Source organism: Prinia subflava, chromosome 5, assembly GCF_021018805.1.
Source record: "Prinia subflava isolate CZ2003 ecotype Zambia chromosome 5, Cam_Psub_1.2, whole genome shotgun sequence".
NCBI lineage: Eukaryota > Metazoa > Chordata > Aves > Passeriformes > Cisticolidae > Prinia > Prinia subflava.
In genome coordinates, this window is record NC_086251.1 from 9698087 (window position 1) to 9708627 (window position 10541).

Below are 10541 nucleotides of genomic sequence, written 5' to 3' on the forward strand. Positions count from 1 at the left end.
TAATTGCAGCACCCCCTCCTGGCCTTTTCCCTTCTCTCTGGAAAGGTCCGCAAACACTCCCCCTTCGTCGGGACCCTTATTCGCTGCCCGCTTTATCCATTTTAATCACCGGGCAGGGCCCGCCCCTCATGAGGGACGAGTCGCCCCTGCACCGCCAGGTGGCGCCTGAGCGCCGCCCCCGCCGGGCCCGTGCGCGCTGGGCGGGGCGGCCCCGCGGGCCCGGGCTGACCCTCGGAGCCGCGGCGGGACCGGGCTGAGGGGCGGGACCGGGCTGAGGGGCGGGACAGGGCTGAGGGGCGGGACCGGGCTGAGGGGCGGGACAGGGCTGAGGGGCGGGACAGGGCTGAGGGGCGGGACCGGGCTGAGGGGCGGGACCGGGCTGAGGAGCCGGGCTGAGGGGCGGGACCGGGCTGAGGGGCGGGACAGGGCTGAGGGGCGGGACAGGGCGGCAGGGCCGGGCTGAGGGGCGGGACCGGGCGGCAGGGCCGGGCTGAGGGGCGGGACAGGGCGGCAGGGCCGGGCTGAGGGGCGGGACAGGGCGGCAGGGCCGGGCTGAGAGAGAGACCGGGTTGAGAGACCGGGCTGAGAGAGAGACCGGGCTGAGAGACTGGGCTGAGGAGGCCGGGCTGAGAGACCGGGCTGAGGAGCCGGGCAGGCTGAAAGACATTGCTACCCAATGTTGGGAAGTGGCCACTGAAGGCATTTCCAGTTTATTCCCAGGGCCACTCACTTTACTTTTTCCAAACTCCTACAACTTTTGGGTGGGTCGTGGTAAAGATGAACCAGGCGATCGTGATTCGCAGCGTTTGTCTTAGGAAAGGCTTTGCCTTCAGGTGCTGGCGAACACCCCGCCGTGCTTACTCAGATCTTGTCCTTAAAGTGCTCCAGTCTCGAGTCCATATATTTCAGCGGCCTCTTCCTGACTTGTTAATTGTTTTTTGGAGGTCTCCTCCAGTCTTACCTGAGTTGTTCCCAAGTGCATAAATATAGCTCGTCTCCTAGGTGGGCACGCGTTTAAAAATATATATATTCCTTGGCAGGAGCCGGGCCCGGTGAGCTATTTCATTCCCTTGGGAGCTGAAGGAGCACTTCCCTGGCCTGTGGAAGTGCAGGGAGCGCCATGGACACGGGCAGGCACGCAGCAGCTATGCTGGCCGGGTAGTAAAGGTTTTATGGTTTAATGTCTCCTGTGTTAAGTCTTCTTGGACAGAGAACAATATACTTGTATCTTAATATATGGCTGCAATAAAGCTTCAATGACTGGTTTATTTCAAATGTGAGTTCATTAGCCCCTTTGAATACAGTGAAATAGACAGCAATTGCATTTATTTTTTAGGTGTTGCTTTCGGGCACAGGCTGCAGGGCACAGATGGGCTGAGGCACTGGTTGTGGGTTGGAATATTCATGCATCAAATATTACTGAAATACTGCTTTTCAGAGGAAGTGGCCTCCTTCCAAGTGACTGTGCCTTTTGTTGTGACCCTTTTTTTTCCTCCCCAAAAGAAACCAAACCCACCTACTTTTGATGTGAGCCTTTTCTAAAAATGATGCATTTGGGGTGGGGTATGGCTCTGTCATAGTCAGCAAATACAGGACAAGTTTATGCCTTTGGGGCTTAAGGACTGATTGCAAGGCAGGTTGCTCAGGCAGGCATTCTCTATTGACAAGTTATTCAAGCACTCCATTTTTTAATATGTTTTCTCTTTTCTCTGCCTGTTCTAGGAAACAGTCTGCAATTTGTGTCCGAGGAGTGCTCTCCATTGAGTCAATCACGATCCGTGCAGAGTTTCTAGTGAGCTGAACATACGTGAATATATGTGGCTAGATTGTTTTGACTTGCTGAAGTTGACAGTAGGTATTCTCAAATTGCTCTTTATTTGGTGTAATGAGATCTTTCTTCGCTCTCTTTGTCTCTCAGACACACCAAAGTTATTAACCAGGGGGAAATTATATCACCACCATGTGATTTCTTTAAAAATCATCCAGCCAAGGAAGTCGCTCTTCTTCTGGTAATAAGAAATGAGTACGTCATCTGATGTTCTTTTCAGGAGCCTAATTTAACTGCTTGAGGGGAGATAGGCTGCTTTAAAAACTACTATTTTAATTAGCATTAAATGGTTTGAATTTAAGTGTTTTGGGGAGAGAACTTCATTGATAATGAGATAAATTTTAGATTGACTATATAAACACACCTTACATGTTTTTTAAGTTTTCTGTTTCTCGTGTGTTTAGTCAGTTTTCATGTACACAAATTCTGGATCAGACGAGCTACTGAAACAGAGCACAGCTGTGCTGACAAGAAAAGAGCTGTGCCCACTTGTGCCAGCTGAACATGTGTCCCCTCTGTGGTCACACTTACATGTGATTTGATTTTAAATACAGGATGGGGTGGCTTCTTGGTCAGATACAGGACTTATTGTCAGAATTGCAAATTTTTATTTCTGCCCTGGTCCTGACTTCTTGTGCAACCTGGAGCAAGCACATAGTTCCCTTACTCTTTGTCTATAAATTCCATATTATTAAGTTTAATTCAGTGATGCATAGAATGGGATAAATACTTAGTTTAGTTGACCTGTCAGAGTACAAATACCTTTTAAAGCTGTGAGCCAGTTCCTCAGCCAGGTTAAGTTGAAGTGGTTTCCCTAAACCCCTGGAGGTATCAGGGTAGGTTCTTACCAAGGCCTGATCCATGTGCCTCTTGGGAGGTCTTCTGGAGTTCAGCCTGTACAAAAATATCAGGGTTTGCATATGGGAGATGCTGTAAAGGCTGGAAGGAATCTGTAAATGTTACTTATTAATGGTCTCTATTATTAGAAGGAAAAAAGCTTGTGTTAAATTTTTCAAATTGGCAGTGCATTTAAAGCAGAAGGAAATTTGATTCTACTGGCTGCACAGAAGTGAAATAGGTCATCATCACTGCTATGGTGGGCTTTTTTCCTTCTTTGCTTTGACAACACTTTGCAAAGCTTGAGAAGAAAAATTATACACAGCTGTAGTATGCTTACTTTAGTTAAAGAAAAATCTGTGTCTATAATGTAAAGGAAGGAAATAATAAAGCTGAGGAAACATGAAAATATCTGAAGGGTACTTGGCCTTGGTGAAATGACTTTACATTAAAAATATATACTGTACTTGCCCAGTAGAATGTAAAATATTATTTATTTACTCTGATGATGAGGGCTGACCAACTTATTTCTGTCCCATATTAAAGGGGCATGAGCACTATCTCCAGGTTAATATTTCACTGTTCTCCAAGTCTTTTTGTCCTTGTCAAATATTACGCAGCTTCTGAGCTTTTCTTGCTAGTTATGCTTAGGAGAGAAAATTAGTTTTGGCCCACGCCATGTAGACCTCCAAAAGAAAAGGCCTGAGGGGGAGATTTTATTTAGTAACCCTTTACGCCCCTGCATAGCAATCAAGTGCTTCAGCACAGCCCCAAATGCCTTTGTGCATCTGTGAAAGGCACTGGTTGGTGTGCAAAGGACAGCTCAGCTCCCACGGCGGCCACAGCAGCACATCCCTGGAGCCCTGGAGTGGCAGAGCTGGCTGGAGAGTCTGTGCAGCCCCTCTGCTCTGGGGCTGCGCTATAACCACACACTGCAGGCGTCTGCACAGCCTTTGGGGTCTTGCCAGTCACACGTTTATCCAGCTCAGAGTAACCAGCTGCTGTTTTATAATCCATACAGAAATAGATGGGTGTACAGCATGGGTGCCAAGCAGCAGAGCATTCCATGTTCAGCTTCAAGCTCTGTACGTGCACAGAGCACCTGTCTTCTACTTCCTAGGTTACTTACATCCTCTGCTAATTCTTTATATGGGATGCGTCACTTTCTTTTCAGTCCCTGTGACCAGCAAAGGGTGTCTGGATGACAGAGTAATGGAGTTCATTTGTTTCACAGAAATGGGTTGCCTCTTACCAGTACAGGCTCCTGATGCTGCAAACATCAGGATATTAAGAGTGAATAATAAAAGAGGGTGAATGCACTCCATTTTCATGCAGACTGGTGGGTTGTTCAGGCAGCGGGCACTCAGCAGTCCTTAGCTTTAGGATATCAGTGTTGGGACACACGTAGGAAGATGTTGCTCCCAGACATCCTGTCTCTAGGCAGATATCCACATTAAATAAGGAAAGACCAGGAGGGAGAATAAGGTGGAAACTGCAAATCTATGCCAGGCAATAAAAGCATGTAAACTATGCTGCAAATTTGATACTTGGAGAGAATCCAATTTGGTTTCCCCCTGTTGTACTGAAGGTGATGAGAAATGATGAGCCTGGTTCTGTTCCTCCACCACAAAGTTTTAGATAAATATCTCCACACAGCTTGACTCCAGGGGCAGGTTTTCTTTCTACATTGTTCTTTATGTGTAGGCAATTTGCAACTCTCTGAAACTTTGCTAAAACTTCTATGGCTTTTCTTTCATCAGTATATATTTTTTAAATTACAGTGTTCTCCTTTTCCTCTTCTACATCCTCCAGAAATGTAAGCATTTGTATTTTTCTAGACCTTTTGCTATATGTTGGTTGCCTTCTGCCACAGGAGGACGTTGGGTGAAAAGAAAACTAGTGCTTTGTCCCTGTATTTCTCCTATGTTGTTTCATTTTGTTCTGCTAGACAAACTATCTTTGATTTAGTGGGGTTGAAGTATGAGTTCATCATAGATTACCTGTCACTGGATCAAATCAATCATGGTTAACAGTGTATTGACAGGGCATATAGCAACTATCCTTGACCTGAGGTTTAAAGTACCTGTTGTCAGCATTGTATGGTTCTTGCCCCTGCTCGGCATGAACTTGGAGGCAGAATATTCTTTATCAGCCCTTTTATTATAATATATGTACTAGTTTTGTCTCTGACCTTTTTTTTTTCTTTTTAACTAATATAGTTAAATGTAATATAATATAATATATCCCTTTTCATTTGTGTAGCACAGAAGAACCCAGCCAGGTAGCGCTCAAGAGTTTTAAAAATAAAAGAGAGAGAACTTCTTTTGATTTAAATAGAAGCCAGCCTTTGAACATTGAGATAATGCTGAGTTAGGCTGCCATTTAATTGCCCAGGTGAGGATGTTTTACATATTCATTTGTGGTACATGTTTGGGAGGGAAAGTATGGAATTATTTTTGTTCATTATGGCAGTTCCTTTGCTCCTTTACTCACTTTAAGCATTTATGCTTCAGCTTTTCTTTCCCACAGCCCTTGGCACTTGTAACAGCATCATTTAACGTTATAACCAAATGTTTCTGCTGTTTGCTGTGACTCATCAGAGCTGCAGTAGTTTCTGTTGGAGAAGGAGTCATTTTCCTCCCCAGTGAGGGCGTTTTGGTATTTGCCACATGTTCCTGGTGACGGGACCAAACAGGATCATTCCTCTGGACTGCGATGGGCAGGTGAGGTAGTGCTCTTGTTCCCAGTGATAGTGGTGCTTGTCTGAATTCAGAGATCCCCAGAGTGATCTGAGCATGTGAACATCCTTGCTGAACTTACTGGTACTTAAGTTCAATGTGTGCTTAAATGCTGTGCTAAAGTAGGAGCTTATTTTGGGTCTCCATGCATCTTTATAAAGATGGAATGGTGATGTGGAATAAATAAAGTAATTACTGCCAAGTGAAAAATAAAAGACTTGGAGGAATATTATTGATGTCCTTTGCTGCTTCAGGAGCAATGTATTTGGTCAGCTTCCATGCAAGCAGGGGTCTTTGCTGTAGTTTGGCTTGTGGTTTATGGACAAGTGAGAATATGTTTTGCCTACGAACAATGGTACTAAACCTTCGTCTTATCATATCAGAACATCCATATATTCACACAAGAATGACCCAGCTTCTACCAGAATGGATTTTTCCTCATTATTCCCTATTTTGTTTTATGGAAATAGGGGCTGTTTAGCCTGGAGAAAAGGAGGCTGAGGGGAGACCTCATCATTCTCTACAACTGCCTGAAAGGAGGTTGTGATGACGTGGGTGTTGGTCTCTTCTCACGGGTAACCAGTGACAGGATGAGAAGAGATGGCCTCAAATTGTACCTGGGGAGGTTTAGATTGGGGAGTAGGAAAAATTTCTTCACAGAAAGGGATGTAGAATATTGGAATAGACCTCCCAGGGAAGTGGAGTTTTTAAAAAAGTCATGTAGGGATGTCACCTGAGGGCATGGTTTAATGGTGAACAGGATGGTAGTACTGGTTGATGGATTCTCTTGATGATCTTAAAGGTCTTTTCCAACATGAGGGGTTCTACGATTCTGTCTAAATGCTTTCTTGCATTGTCTCCTAATCAAGACTCCTGAATGCCTTCTGTTTGCATAAATAATGATATGCTAATATCTTTTCTGCTCCTTATCTCCCAAACAGGTTTTTTTTTGAAGGGGAAAGAGAAATGTTTTCCTCTGTGGACCAGCCTGTTGGCAAGATCGAGGTGGTAGCTTGCTTCCTGTTTGGGTCAGAAATGAGCAGGTTTAATGGCAAATCCTAGCTCCTGCTCTTCTGTATTTGTTCCTTTTTCCTGTTTGATTTATGCAAGAAGCTCAAAGTGGTTCTTTTGCAAGTGGTGCTTATTGCAAGCTGCCTGGGAGAACATGGAATTGTGTTCCCAAGTTGCTGATGAGTTTAATCCTCACACCAAAGGCACAGCCGGGCACTGGAGGGTCGATCTCCACCATCCCTGCTGCTCCTGTTGGCAGTCACGTTCCTGCTCCATTCCCTGGTGGAAGGTGACACTGTGCCCAGTTAGCTGTGTGCAGTGTGGAACACTGACCTGGGGTGGGGGAGTGCCTGGCTGCTGAGTGACCATGTCATGGTTTGCATCTGGAGCCCCACAGGATGTCTCAGGGCTTCCTACTGCAGTGAAAACAGGTAGAAACTCTGAGCTTTTCTCACAGCTTGCAAATGTGGAGATGTGAAATACATTTTGTACCCACAGGTATTGCTGATTTACTGTTTTTTCTGGGAATTCTTGCATGCATGCAAAACGGTAATAATGTGAACAAAGTCCTAGAAAAGCTTCAGACGTAATTCTTAGAGGAAACAATATCAGGCACCATCAGTTGATTTGTATGTAGACATCCAAACAATAGATCATGCTTTAAGAGGATCATGTATTGCAAAACTGCAGGGTTCCAGCAGATTTATTTCTTGGGACAAAGCTGTGGAATTAAGTATTTCTGTGTCCTCCTGTGTTTTTCATTATATAAGTACTTAACTTCTGCAGACAAAAGTTTAAGGAACTTTGAACATCATCATACAAAGACTTTAGACTATCCTTTTGCCAAAAACTCCTAGTGAATGAATGAATTCAAAAGAAAATATCATTCATCAGGATAACCTATAGTCAAACACAGAGAAGTTGAACTGAAAACACAGGCAGAGAAACTGCATTTTACACACTTTATATTCGTATCATGGTGAGAATTTGAAGATACACATCTGTTTGATTTTTTTTTTCCCTTAGCTAGATTGTGATATCCATATATTCCTCATGTCTGTTCCAGCAGAACTGAAATATAGACCTGGCTCTGTGTGAGAGCTGTGATGGATTTTATAACTGTGTTGCAAAGTTTCACATTTCTATGTGCCAGACCAGGGAACTACATCTCCATTTCAGAAAAAAATGAGCTCACAGTGTGCCTACTGTGTGATTTGTGTGCCAGTCACACCTCTCATCACCATGTTCAGCACACATGCTATGCACTCCTGTATCTTGCTTGGCTCAAGTCTGAGGAAAGCGAGGTTACAAGAAAGTGTTTAAAGTTTTTATTAATGCATTTATTATGGTACAGTATTGGATTATCACCTGCAGGAGCCCAAATGTGGAAACAATTTTGAAACATCCAAGTAGTACAGCAACAACACAGAGATGGAGCTCAAGAGGAGAGCCCTGATCATTGTTTATAGTAAATATGAAACAAATAAACAGTTATTGGGGGACAAACAGGTGATATTGTCAGGAATGGTACTGACCTTTGTTTTGCTTCAGACAAAATAATGAAGTCCTTATTTCCTTACATTTGTATAAAACAAAGAACTAGTATAAAATACACAGGTCTGACCTCACTGCTTCTTTACAATGACATAACCTGATACTTTTTATCCTCTCTTCCTTTAGCTGAGATGGTTATGGTATTGATACAATTAAGGTAGATGCAGGATGTTTTTAAATTTTCAGCGAAAATATTTTTAATGTTACTTTTTAATGTAACAGTCAAACAGCTGCTTCTTCTCATTGCTATGAAGGTAAATGAGAGCCTGGTAAAGGTTTCAGGAGGGAGAGAAGGAAGTGGATGTTTTGTATAAGCAATGCCATTGGCTGGGTTGAGGACAGAGGTGGTGGAAGTGCACACAGAGTCACAGAAGGGCATGAGCAGGAGACAAAAAGCAAGTGTTTCCAGAAATCACAAATTTTTGTTATGGGATTTTTTTAGATGCTGTCAAAAGTTGCTGTTGTAAAGAGGATGGTGTGTTAGGTCAGAGATTTAGCCCAGAATTTATCTATTTTAATACTGGAGATATCCAAGATCTGAAGTATAGGCTGTTTTTTTCAGTTATTTGCTTTTCAGCATTTCCTAGTTATGTGTCACTGATGATGTCTACTGTTGGTTCCCTTGTGGTCCCTTCGCTAATAATCTCACAAAAGACCTCAACCTCATTTTCTTAGTGAATTTTATGATTGCTGAACTTCATCTATGTATGAAATGCTAATGCATTTCCTTCCCTTTACTCCAACTCTTCAGACATCTGCTTGTTCCTTCAATGACATTCAGTGTCACACCACCTCTTCCAGCCACCAGCATTTCTCCTTTCAAGAGTTCAGAGCACCCTCACCAGCTCATATCTCAGGACTTTTGTGTGACCATGTACTCCTTTCCCAATAGCTTCTCTGCAGGGTTCTGTTTCCATACAGTCCCTTTTGTTTATTCCAGATGTTTGATAATGGTGCCATTGCTGAAAGAAAATGTTTAGCAGGATCAAAGTTAGTTAAACTTTGCTCAATTGAAATGCTTGTTGAGCACAAAAGAAGTGAGATTGCCGAAGGCGTGAACAAATGCTGATTCTTCCCAGACTTAGGGTGGTACTGTCATGCTGCTCCTTTATCATCCTTAGGGTTTGTGAGGGAGAGGTTTGGATTGTTGGGAGATTTTGTAGTTTGGTTGGGCTTCAGCAGGAGATACTCTGCTGGTCCTGAAGGAGCAACTGGCTGATATTCCCAGATTTTCTTTCTGGTTTCTGACCTAGGAAGGTGACTCCTTAATTGAGTAGATGTGCATGGGACAGGGAGGACTGCAATGAATGTGGTGAGCAAAAGGAACCGAAGCACCATAAGTGAAGAATCAGAGGAATTGAGCTGGGAGGACCTCACGGTATCTCTGTGAGTGCAGGGCTTCACTGCCTGCTAAGGCACTGCCTCAGAGCCACGGAAGCTGGTGGGAGACCATCATTGCCACTACATGCTCAGCTTCTAGCTTGTCGCATTGTCTCAAGGACCTGTGGTGGGCTTGGGGGTTTTATTTTGTGTTACTCAATGCTGCTGTTCTGCTATGGCTGAGCCTTTGGTGTTTGTCATGATTAATACCTGCTGAAGTTTTCCAAACATGGTGGTTTTCCAGGCTGGTTACATAGAAGCAAGCTGGGCTGAGCTTCCTGGCATAAGGTCTACTAGTGGAGAGATGTGAGAAGATGAGAGAAGGCTTTGGGGTCTTTCCCTTTTCTGTGGTGGTTAAATGCCAAGGCTTTCAGTAACTTCAGTTCCAGCTGGGTCATTGGGATTCTGAACTATGTACTTCAGCATAGCTTATGGATTTTAAACCTGTCACATTGTACTTTTATTATAGGTATGGTCTTGCACTTGCGAGCTGTTTTCTTGATCTTTTGCCAGCAAGGCTTTTGTAGCAGTCCTTGGAAGATATACTGTAGCAGCTCCCTTTTATAATATCTATCATTAACACCTCTTTGGCATCTTGAAGAATTTCTTCTTTGCTGGAGGTTGGAGCAGTTGATTAAGAAGCCTTTTGCTGTCCTCAGGCAATTTCTCAGTTTTCCACCTTGTTTCAAATCTACCTTTCTAGCAAAGGTCCTGGAAAAAGGTTGTGGTAGGGCAACTGCAGCCCTTACCTTCATGATAATAATAAACTGTTTGAAAAATTTCAATCAGGCCAAAGCAGAGAGACAGCTTTAATGAGGATATGTAGTGACCTTCTGTTTCATAGTAGGTGGATTCTGGCACATTGTCAATTTTAATTCTTACTGATCTTCCTGTGGCTTTTGATACCAGAGATCATAAGTTTCTCTTAAAATACCTGTAGAAGCTCCTGAGCCCTGTGGGCTCCGTTCTGACATGGCTTCATTAGTATTTGCCTCAGTGGTGCCAGTTTGTGACTGTAAATATCTCATCTTCTGATATTGCCCCTATGAACTGCCAGGTTCCCCAGGGCTATGAATTGGGCGGGTCCCTGGGATTGCTCTATGTATATGGGAACTACAGCTTGCATTCTCAAAACTTGTACACATTATAATGACCTGCAGGAAGAGCCTGGACATGTTTATTTCTTACAACTA

At 43.8% G+C, this 10541-nt stretch overlaps 1 long non-coding RNA gene across 1 annotated transcript; it reads left to right on the forward strand.

Annotated features, from left to right (window-relative positions):
- Positions 1-623: 623 nt before the first annotated feature.
- On the forward strand, positions 624-5682 carry LOC134550566 (uncharacterized). Its single transcript, XR_010080357.1, has 3 exons — positions 624-1158; positions 1723-1851; positions 4928-5682. It is a non-coding gene; the product is annotated as an uncharacterized LOC134550566 (long non-coding RNA).
- Positions 5683-10541: the final 4859 nt, after the last annotated feature.